The sequence below is a fragment of the Passer domesticus genome, chromosome 3 (assembly GCF_036417665.1).
Source record: "Passer domesticus isolate bPasDom1 chromosome 3, bPasDom1.hap1, whole genome shotgun sequence".
NCBI classification, from domain to species: Eukaryota; Metazoa; Chordata; class Aves; order Passeriformes; family Passeridae; genus Passer; species Passer domesticus.
In genome coordinates this window covers 112,750,632-112,762,652 of record NC_087476.1, presented here as the reverse complement: position 1 = coordinate 112,762,652, position 12,021 = coordinate 112,750,632, and the positions used below count along the sequence as shown (strand labels likewise).

At 35.4% G+C, this 12,021-nt stretch overlaps 1 protein-coding gene and 1 long non-coding RNA gene across 31 annotated transcripts in view; one reads left to right on the top strand and one right to left on the bottom strand.

Moving 5' to 3' along the window:
* The window catches only part of NRXN1 (neurexin 1), a 668,819-nt gene that overhangs the window by 35,664 nt on the left and 621,134 nt on the right, over positions 1-12,021 (top strand). The gene's annotated exons all lie outside the window — the stretch shown is intronic.
* On the bottom strand, positions 4,789-10,694 carry LOC135297527 (uncharacterized). The gene is made up of 3 exons (XR_010359493.1): positions 10,303-10,694; positions 5,781-5,874; positions 4,789-5,201 (listed from the first exon to the last, which is right to left on the bottom strand). It is a non-coding gene; the product is annotated as an uncharacterized LOC135297527 (long non-coding RNA).

Genomic DNA, 12,021 nt, shown 5'->3' with positions numbered 1-12,021 from the left:
TCATGTTATTGTACCAGCATAAGCTGTGAAAAAGGATAGTGTGATTAGGGTGCTGGTTGGGTGACAGAACTGTACCTCAGTGTTCAGGGGTGTCCTGACAGAAGCTCTGATGATGGCAGCAGCCTTGCACAGCTTCTCTTCTGCTCCCTCTGCTGCCACAGGTGCACCCTGGGATGAAGGAACCAGGAGTTCACCCTGGCTGGCAGCTCACTCAGGTCCCCACTTACAAAAGTGACATCAAAATGCAAAAAAAGAAGTCTGGACTGGTCTAGCAGTTAATGTCTCAGACCTCCAGAAACTTCCCCCTATTTTTTTTTTTTTTTTTTTTTTTTTTATCTTGAAGAAGCACCACTCCATTTTCCTCTCATGTCTAACAGCAGCAAATCACCTGGACATCCCTTGGTACTGCCTCGGTGTAGTCCATCTGCTGCCAAAACCCAAAACTCTTCCCTCCACGGCCAGATGAGTGCAGGTCATTTATTTTAGAGCCACAAGTAAAACTCCTGTAGAAATGTTGCTGGGAACAGCAATACCTATTTTGAATATAAAGGAAAAAAAGATAAAAGAGAAAAAGAAATTAATAGGAATAAGAGTGAAGGAACGTGAGTGGATCCAGGCCAGGACTGGGTGTAGATTGCAAGGGGGAGGAAGGTGAGGCACCCTGAAGATCAGGAAGAGCTGAGATGTTTGTTGTGGGACAGTTTGGAAGTCCAAGCAGTAGTGGTAGGATGTCTTCCACCACTGTCTTTTTGAGGAACTTTAACTGAGTGGGGGTTTCTAATGTTGCTGAAGTTGGTTCAGCTTCCTGCTTTCCAGTGAGGTGGGATATGAACTAATGAGAGGCTTCTTCTTCAGTTTCATCCAGAAAGGAAACAGTTTCTCACATCATGGTGCATTCAAGAACTAAGCCAGCACATAATGAATGGTTATGTGTGGGGGACTCCCTGCAAATACTCAAGCTAGTTCTGATTTAAAATGCTAATTGAGGTGTCAGTGTTGCCTGAATCAAATCAGTGAAAGATCTGATCCTATCTCTAAAAGGAATGAAAAGTTAAAATGCATGATAGAGCATTCAACTGTTTATCTATACTTAGCTGTATTTGGCGGGGGGGGGGGGGGGGGAGTGTGTTACGGTTTGTGTTGGGGTTTATTTCTGTTGGGGTTTATTTCTGTGTGCAACTGCCTTTAATTGATTACTTTTTGGCCTCATTATCTGCTACTAGATGTACCCTGTAGGTGAGCAAAAAAGCCCTGCACTTATAGGCAGACCCATGTTTGCCATTCTGAAAAGCAAAATCCTTCAGAGAATGCCATCTGATTCTGCTGCAATGCAGTGACTGGCTGGGGTTAAAAGCCTTGCACACAATTCCTGCTAGCTGGTCATTAATCTCCAGGAAAAGCCCCTTGTCTTAATTGCTATTGTATAATTAGTAACCTCTTCCATCTAACCAGTGTTAAGCTGAAACAGTTATGTGCCAAATCACCATCATTCTCTCTAAATGAGGGTCTGGAAATGCTGCTCAAAACAGCACATGACAGTACAATTCTTATTTTTTCTTTTATTATTCCTTTGAAAAATGCTAAGACCAGCACCATCAGTGCTCTATGGTCAGCTCTGAAAATCCACAGAGCTGCCACAGATCACTGCAGCATAAGTGGCTAAACAAAGTAATCCCCAAAATTGAAAATGTAAAGATGAGCAAAGTCTGTCAGGCTTCTTATATAACTTATGTTGTAAAGGAGCCTAAAGTACCAGCCAGAAACTACCTCTTGATTTAGAGAATATGGAGCTGAAAGTAGGAAAATAAAGACTTTAATACAACTGTGAACCTCAGGGCAGCCAAATATAACTAAGCTTGAAGAAATTGATGTAGTTTCCTTAATATCTATGGCCTGGGTATTTGAATGTTTGATATTGGATTAATTGATAGCTCAGTATCAGTGGTAAGTTGATTTAAGTTTCCCTGTGGTATTTAGTATCTGTGTCTGGAAAAGGTTTCTGTCCTGAGGAAAATACTCTGCAGAAATACAATTCAGAGTAGAAACATTTAAATATTTGAATTTGATAACAGCTAATTGATTTCTATCAATAACTTAAAAAATTATATTCTCAAAAAATGAAAATATCATGCAAAGCAATATAAACTAAAGGAAAACCAATTTCAAATGAAGACAGTGTTCTAAAACTACTTTGGTTTTCTTAGAAATTTTCATCTAGGTGAACTTGTACTTCCTGAGGAAAAAAAAAAATATTCCCAACCTTCTTTTCCCCAAAAATAATTAGCATTCAGCTAGTTAGATTCTTGTCTTCAGTGTGATTGTGAAATATTTTGGAAAACTGACAGAGCTAGGTTGAATAATCAGCCATAAATAACAGTGGAATTGTACACAGGAAATTCAATGACTGTTTTCTTCTCACCAACACAACTATAATAGGCAAAACAAAATTAATGCAAAAGAGATGAGCATCTGTTTTGCTTTAAGACAGTTTCTTTCCTGGTGTAGTTTTCCAGGATTTTTTGCTGGCTCATAAGACTATAGGATCAGGCCCAAAGAATTGGTGTGTAGTGTAGTTTTGTGTTTTTGTTGTTGTGAATATCTAGTTGGAGACTGCTCTTCAAGAAAGGCTTCATCTTTTCCTTCTTTTCCTTCCTTCTTTCTCTTCCTGCTTTTTGCCTGTGTTACATGGTTAAAATGATAGAGGAGTTTAAACAATAAAACAAAGGTCCTCAACTGTCTCTTTCTGAGAAGAGCTTAAAAAATTCAGGTGAATCAGCAAGAGATATTTAAATAGTTCCTCTTTTTATTCCATTGGAATATCATATGGCATACTTAATGTGCTGTGGATTTTTATAAATGTTCCTGTCCAAAAAAGAGAGGTCAGAAGCTCTACCGCTCTTGTCAGGAACTTTATTTCATATTCTTCGTATTTAATCCTCTAGAGAGAAGCATCTGAATATTTAGCACTCAGTAATAACTCAAATATAATTCCCCTTTTCTTTCAGGTTTTGCAGAAGTTTCTTGGAGCTTAATACAGGTTTTCCCTATACTTGCAGTAATTTCCAATATTCCATAGTATCCTTTTAAAATTATTATTTTATTTTGAGTTTTGGTTGTTCCCCACAGCCTTAAAAAAATAAAGATTTTTAACATTCTTTAGGTTTGGAAAGGCATTTTTCTAACTAATTCTACCAAGCAGGATAAAGCCCTGTTGTCTGTGGAAACTTCAGCTGCTGTTTTGTAGTATTTAAAAGTGGACTCTAGAATTTGTACAGTTGCTTTCTCTATTCTCATCACCTTGAAAAATACATTTGATGAACAACACTGATAAAGACAAGTCCTAGGTCAGCAGACAAATATGACATTAGAGAGAAAATATGATCTGTCTTTAAGTTCAAAATGTTGAGTTTAAATGTTTTTCCCATCATTTTAAATGACCCAAAAGACTAAAAAGAAGAGGCATTACAAAGAGAAAACAAGAAAGAATGAAAAGGAGGGTTCTGGGTGCTGGTTCTTTCTGAAGAAATGCCTTGAAAGTATGCAACATTTATTCTTTATTGTTTTGATTACTCTCAGTCAGTTCAGATGAGCCTAAACATCTGTTATGTAATAATTTAGGCAGTACAAATATACTGCAGGTGTCCATACATAACCAAAATTTAGGATTTTGCCTATACCCATGTTATGGGGATTCATGTTGGCATGGATGTGTTTTACTTTGCAAGTAAATTCAGAAGCTATAGAATAAATGTAGGAATTTCCTGACACATTATTAATGCAAAATGACAGAAAATGGTGAAAATCAGAAATAAATACTGCATTTCCAGACATTTTTCCAATAAACATAGAATGTTTCTTTATGTATTGTAGCTGATTAATATCCTATGATTTTTTTTCCAAAGTTTTTATGTATGATCCTTAACTGTGAGTAAAATGTAGGTGATAATCAGGTTTTTGAGCTATTAGGAGAAATGTAATAGAGAAAAAAGAGTTTTAAACAGTCATGAAAGTTTCAGGAAGGGATTCTGCAGTCATATTCCTTTTCCTTAGAGAAATGTGTTTAGTTAAAAATAGTTTTAATACAGCTGCTTATTTCACCTTGGAGACAGAAAATTGCAATGGTTGCTTCATAGCTAACCCACTTCTTTGAATCAATGTATTTAAAGAGGTGAAAACCACCAGCGGATGAGGGAAGCAGAGTTGAGAAAAAGGTGGCTGTGGATGAGAGCCTTATCGATAAGTTACTTGTGGAAGGGAGAAAGTAATTGATGACTTGCACCTATCTGCTTAGCTTATTTCCTCTTTGCCTTCTGGGTTTGTCTCTCCTTTATTTTACTGAATGTTATTTGAGGGTAAAATTTAAATTAGGAGATGTTAATGGCTGTTGCAAATAAGAACTGGCTGTGGGGAGGAAAGGGAAGAATCTCTTGCAGGGATAATAAAAAGGTAAACTGTTCTAATTTGAGAAAACAATAATTGACAAGCAGGCTGGTGTTGTGTAGCACTGTATTCAGAAAGACCCTATCAGAAATATTTTACTGCAAATGTTATGAAAAAAAAAGCTGAAGAGCCACATAGTCCAGGCCTGAACCCTCTTCTGTATCTCTGGAAAGAAATTCTGTCAGGGCTCAGAGAGTTTCTGCCTATCAGGGATCACAGAGTGCAAAGAAAGCAGTGAAGTGTGTCCTTGTATTCTCGTGAGTGTAGACCTTTTACCAACAGCACCTGCTTTTGCTAAGTTATCAAAATTTCTGACGATAACCAAAGTTACAAATTGTCATCAGAAAAGCAAACATTCAAGGAGGCAGGTGTGAAGAGAGCAGTTTAGAGAAGCTTGAGAACATAATGGCATTTAATATTCTTTGATGTACCATTTTCTTGCTATCCATTTTCCTGCTATCCATTTTCCTCCCTTACCCAGAATACAGAAGAGGCCTGGAGTTTACTACACAAACCATCACAATCTACTTAATTTGAGTCATTCCTGTTTACATTTATATTATCTCCAGAATTGTCCTTGTTATTTTCAAACATTAATATTCTTCAAAGAAATCTGTTCCATCGCAGTGAGTGACTGTCTGGGGTTAATGGCCCTTGGCACAGCTCCTCCTAGTTGGTCATTAGTCTGCAGGAAATGCCCAGCGCCTTAATTGTTATTGCTTAATTAGCAACCTCTTCTATCGAAGCAAGTGCCATATGACCTGAAATAGCAATGTACACAGCAACAGTTATTTTCTCTGAATGCTTGAGCTGTGCCATAGGCAGATTTGTGCAAGTGAAGCAATGCATGGGAAGTTCATATATACTCAAAATGGATCATGCCACTAAAATAGCATTCTGTGAGATGATGATTGACAAATGTGTTTTCTTAGATTTCTGGGATGGCAATAATTTAAATCAGTGATTAACCAGAAGCCTAAAATTTAAAATGAAAAAATCTATGTTTGCCTTATTCCTCACGCAATTTAGTGTTCCACATTTCTAATCAATGCTGCCATTATATTTGCAGTCTGTCCGTGGTTAGCCACGGCTTTAATCACTGCAGAGTCTGTGTGAATGCACAAAAACAAACCCAGAGCACATTCCTACACCATTAATGGGCATTTTTGCTTAATTCCTGGGTCATGAGAACCTGTTCTCTGCACCCTTGGCCATTCACTTCTCCTCTCTGTTGTGCTTTGTTTTCTTTTCCCACCCTTTGCCTAGTTTCAAATTGCATATTTTGATTGTGATCTCTTGTAACAGTAATTAACTTTTCTGAGTGCTTGTATGGTACTTACCCCACATTGGGATGTTACTCACTCCTGGAGTTCCAGAAGTTACACAACCCTGGAATATTGTGTAGAAAGACCACGCAGCACACTGATAAAGGAACTTTTAAAACTTGAAATTAGACTTGTATCCTTGCAATGGACTTTATTAAAAAATAGAGAAATTATTTATTTGTTGAATGTAGAATACAAATATGAATGGTTTGTGTATCAGTTTTCATTTTCTAAAATTTTATATTTCTTGCAGGTAAAATCTCAACTCATCTGATACTTCTTCATATGACAGAGTAGGAAACATTATAAAAGTATAACCTTGACTATTTTGGTTTTTGTCTAAAGCTATTTATAGTAAGTGTACATCATCAGTATAACTCAGACTACTGAAGTCAATGGAAGTAGGTCCAGTGACATACAAGGGCTCAGATTCATTGAGATGATTTTGCAAATATAATAGTTATGGACACTCTTCTCAAAAAGAAGATTAGCTTACTTGGGTTACAAGCTAGAGAAACTCCATAAATGTGGATGGTTCAGCATATGTAGAGTTTGAGCCCTGTTTCTGTAATAATTTTTCACACATTTTTTGACTCATCAAATGGCAGCCCAGCTGTTCTACTTTGCTCTGTAATACCACTGAAAGTCTAACTGTCCTAATCTACAGACACCAGTGCCAATGCCCATCTGCTTGTAGTAGCTGAAAAAATGGGGACAGAACAAACAGAAATCTTAACAAGCTCATTTTAGCTGCACTACTGGATTTTGTGAGGTTCTGAAAATTTTAAATACATAGAGATATTATATATTTGTCCAGCTTTAGTCCAGCATGGTAGTAGCAGAAAAACTGTCTCCTAAAGTGGGAGCAAGTGTTGCCCTAAGCATGTACAGAGCCAAGTAGTAGCTGTGCATAATTTGTTTTAATTCAAACTGTGGGCAAGATATTCAGCTAAGTTGAATTTGGGGACTTCTATTGCTAATTGGCCTTCAAAATCTGCTTTGCTTTGACTTATCCACTTATTTACTGGTTTAAAAAAGTTCAGTTTACTTTAACTAAAGAACTACCAAAAATACTCAATATTAATGTTACTAAAAACTGACCCTGTTGGAGCTGTTCTTAACTCTACAAAAAACTTGTGCTAACTTATAAAGAAAGCTAGCAAAATCAAATTCATCTCAGAGCTGAGAAGACATATATCTAGGTTTAGTCCAGACCAAAAAACATTAGAGAAACTTATAAAAGAATAAAAGCCTGCAGCATTTGTAGAAGAATATGTGACAAAAATGCTTTCATAATTTACCATACTCTGAATGCCATGGGAGTAATTGTTTCCTTTAAGTACTTGGCAAACAGTGCTAGTATCCATTCAAAAGAGTAATTTTCCACTCAGAGAATTTCTTCTTGTAAGCACTTATGGAAAGAACAGCCAGCAACAATGCCTTCTCTGCACTGCTCCCTGACTACATTCATGTAGTCGAAACAGGAGCCTGAAATGCAGAAGAAATGAATAGCTGGTTTTGAAACAACAATTAGATGCAGAAAGATCATCTTGTCAGTAGAGCAGAAGTTTATGGTTATGATGCGCTTGTGCTTGTTAGTTTTCTGGTTTGTGTTTCTAAGCAAAATTCTTTTGCAGTTTGAGGCAAAGTTCTACAATCTTAAATAGATTTGCAACCTTAAATGGGATTCACATGGTAGTCACCTGTTCTCCAAACTCTGTGTGAACTGCTATCTTTTCTGTAACAGAATAAACTGTGCTATAGGGACTGGACAAGCCTTGTTAGTTAAATAGCTCCCCTGGCCTTGGTGACATAGGCCCCTGGCCTCAAGCCTTATAAAGAAAATAAATATATTACCTGTAAGATAGCTAAGTGATGTATATGTGCATAAATATGCACCTAATTAGTAATATGGGCTTATTTAGTAAGGGAATATAGATGCAGCTGAGCAAATAGATAATGGTATACTCAAGTCTGTTTGCAGCTGTGGTGAATTGTCTCCTAATCATGTTGTTTCAGCTTATTTCTTGCCTGCACAAAGTATTGAAGAGAATCTTATTTCTACTCTAGCAAGAGCTAAATTTTCAGAGCAGTGCTGTTAGATTCTTTGTTCTAGCAGATATCGAAAATCTAAATTCACAGAGTGTGAATGTCTTTAAAATATATATTTTTAAGTCTTAGTCTCAGTATTGCAATAGAATTTAGATGTCACCTTGATGTCGTCTTGGTTTGGGGTTTGTAGAAGCCAAAAGTGAAAGATTATCCTAGCAGCATTTCTGTTACATATGAATTTGGTATTTAGCTTATATCTCTATGTTTACAATACAGCTGAATTTCAGTGAAATGGCATTTAAGGAGCTCTTCATGATTTTTCAGAGCAGTTTAAACTTTTTCATCAGAACATAGTTTCCTCTCTGAAGATGCATAAACTGCAACCAGGTTTGACATAATTTTTGATATTTTCAATATATTGTGTAAATGAATTGGTAGAAATGGGGTTGTCATCATGACAAATAGAATTTACCATGGCCAGTTACACTATTTCTATGCCTGGGGCTTTTTTTGTGGTCAGAAATTATATAGTTCTCACTTTTAAAAATACTAACTTATAGAGCAGAGTTCAGGGGGTGAAAAAGGCTGCTTTCCAATTTTGTTAAAATTACCAGTATCAACTCACTATAAATAAGCAAACATTTGTACAAGCATAGAGTGCAGATGATCAATACTGTATTTCATCAATATTTTCTGCAGCTACACAGCTTACATTTTGCAGAAAGATGGCTTAAAATTCGTTTTTACTTGTGGTTGCCTTTTTTTCTGCCAAAAAAAAGGCACAGAAAAATTCTGCATTTCTGATTAGGCAACCAACCATTCTTTATATACCCATCCTTCAAGGAGAATACTAAGGATGAATGGTGTATTTTCTGCTTTGCATTTGTTGCTTCTGTCAGATCAGCCTTGCTTCTCATTCAGATTAACTTCACACAAAGCATCTGTCAGTTATTCTCTTTCATTTCATCAGTGTTGTGATATTTCTTGAAGTTATAACAACTTCTGCAATTTAGTCTGCTTTTTAGGAAACCATATACTTGAATGGCACTTGAAAGTAGAGGCATTTTTTTCTTTTCTCTTTCTAAATTCTTCTTGTTCTATTGCAACATTTCATACTAGGGCAATACTGTGTAGTTATTACATGAATGGAGAAAATAAGTATTTTCCTATCCAAAAATTGTTTCTAAAATCATAAAGTAATATTAAATGTACCAAAGTTCTTATCCAAAATATCTTAAAGGGCATCTGGCTATAACACGGGGGAAAAACTGAGACAGATTTTTTTTCCTGTATTTCCCTACAAATCAAATGCAAATAAATTTTCTAGGAAACAAAGAGAAAAATAAAAGTACAAGATAAAAACGATGGCTTAAGCTCAGACACATAAAATATAGAAATGGCAGAAGCCTTTTTTCCATCCATCAGTTAGGTTTTTGGAAGTGGATCCAAAGAGTGTAGGCATGCATTTTGCTGCCTGATGCAGATGAATTGTCAAAATACAATGTGTCAGTTTAATTGATTAGAGATCTAACAAAATTTTCTACAAACATGGGCACAATACATTCTTGGAAATGCTTTTCCAAAAATGCATGACTGATATTCAAAGATTAACTAACTACTCTACCATTTTTGTAAGCCTTCTTGAATATCAAGTAAAAACATTTAAAATTATTATTTTAATTACAGTGGGACTTAATTTTCAAAGATAACAGCTGGACCTACTAATTCCTTGTATACCAGATAGAGTGGTAACCAGCCCTATAAATTAGTAAATATTAAATTGTGTGTCTATTAAATTGGATCTTAAATTCATGGTTACCTTATTTGGAGGAAAAAAATAGCAAAGCTATAATTACTTACAAAAATGTGAACAGCTCTTATGTATAAACTAAGATATATATTATATGTAGCACTTTTCCTGCACACTTTATATTATTTAATGTATCCTTGGCATTACTTTGTATGACAAACAGTAAAACAGAACATTCCAGTATTTTGAGTACACTGTGCTTGCACCTCTTGTTGTCTTCTTAGTCTCCATTTAAAGTTTGGAGTGCATTAAAAATTGTTTATACCGTCTGTCACAAATTCTAAAAATTTTTAGTATTATAATATTTGCAATTGCATATCTAATTTTATATCTTAGACTACTGTGGATGTTCTACTGCATAATTTGATTTTTTTTTCTCTCCTGTAGTTCATAAGTTATGTTTAAGTTTGAATTAATTACCCTATGATCCCTTGTCTCATTCTCACCATAGACACAGAACAGAGATGTGTTGCAACTGAAAGTCCACCTTTCTTATTCAGTTTTTATTGACAACTTCTTATTCAGTTTTTTATTGATAACTTTTGAAGCTTATTATTATTTTATTTGCAGTGATGGTATAAAAAAAAAACAGAGAAAGAAAATAAAAAACCCAAACCCCAGCTGTACTTCTAATGGCTGAGTTAAGGCAATGTCCAAAAAGTTTTATGAACTTACCCAAACCATGTTGAAATCAGAAAATTGTTGAAACTTTGCATTTTACTTTTCTGGTTTCTCACTGAATACTGCTTTCACTGTGAGTGGAAAACAAGGCATAGTTATTTTAATTGGCTTTTAATTCTTTAAAACTGATGAATGCCACCATCTTTTATTGGTGGATGGATGAAAAGCTTAAGGGGGAAAAATCTTAATGATGCATCCATCTTTCCTGCTGTGTTTTACCAAGCTTTAGCCAATTGATATCTATGCACAAGCTGCTCTTGGAAACAGAGCAGTGGGAAGGGCGCAGTTGTCAAATTATGTGAGGCAAGGTGAAGTGGATGTCATTTCTGCACTTTATGTCATGGCATCATATCAGTTCCCCAGTGGCTTTCTACAAACATTAAATTGGTCAGAAGGTTCTTCTGCTGCTGTAGAACAAGAAAGTTTTGAAAGAAATTAATTTGTGAATGTCATGCTGACTGGTATTACTGCATGTAATAAAATAGACTATTTTAATTACATCCTGGGATGATGTAGACTATTAAATAAAAATGTTAACATCTTCCTAGCAACAAGAGCTGAAACATGTACAAATAAATGTTAGCTCTTGATCATGGAGACTCTTGGCTATTAAGGTTGTCTATAACTTTATGTCTAAATCACTGAGGATTATAAGGTCTGTGAATCATAGCTTTTAAGACACCCTCAGTTGTCTGGTATGGATTTACTCACAAAAGTTTTAACTTCTAAGATGTAAGTTCAAATTATTCTCAAAGAAAATATAGTTTTTCTAGCTAACATTAATGGTGAAAAAGGCTCAATTGGGAAGCTGGCACAGATAATATTATCACATGATGATGAATCTAATTCTTTATTGCAGTTTTTATGCTTGTGATATTGTCTGTTGAAAGCCTCATAAAATTGAGATAATTAAATTTTACCAGACAATATTTATTATTTAGCAATAGTATACATAGGACCAAAGTCTGTCTGATGTTAACCCAACAGTAAATCTGATGTAAATAATCACATTTAGATCACTACAAATCAAATTATGAATATTTTAAACTAAATAAGTGGAATTACTTTCTAATAGAACTAAACTTCTGATTGTACTTGTTATAGATTTTCAGAAAAATAAATATCCTCACCACAGAATAGCCCAAAAATATAGCAGGAGCCTGATTCTGATCTCAAATATATCTCCCTTGTATACTTAAAAAAAAAGAATAAATGTTATAATCCTCCAGTATAATGTAAACGAAAATGAATGAATCCTTAGCTTATATCAATTGGCATGGATCTATTGGTTTTAGTGGAACAATATAATATTAAATCAGATGTGGCCTTTGAATACAAGAAAATCTCAACTTGTTAATGCAGTTATTGTGCTAGTTTAAAATAAGCAATGAAATACTGTCAGAAATACTAACAGATGGTGATACATTTTCTTTTAAATGAGTCTGATAAATGCCAAATCTACAGGAAGATGGAAATTTCCCAGATGCATCCAGTTAGTTGTCATATATATCATAGAATCATAGAATTTCCTAAGCTGGAGGAGACAGACAAGGATCATAGAGTCCAACTCCTGGCCTTGCACAGGACAACCCAAAAATCACACCATGTGCCTGAGAGCATTGTCCAAACAGTTCTTGGACTCTGTCAGGCTTGGGGCTGTGACCACTGCCCTGGGGAGCCTGTTCAGTGCCCAACCACCCTCTGGGTGAAAAA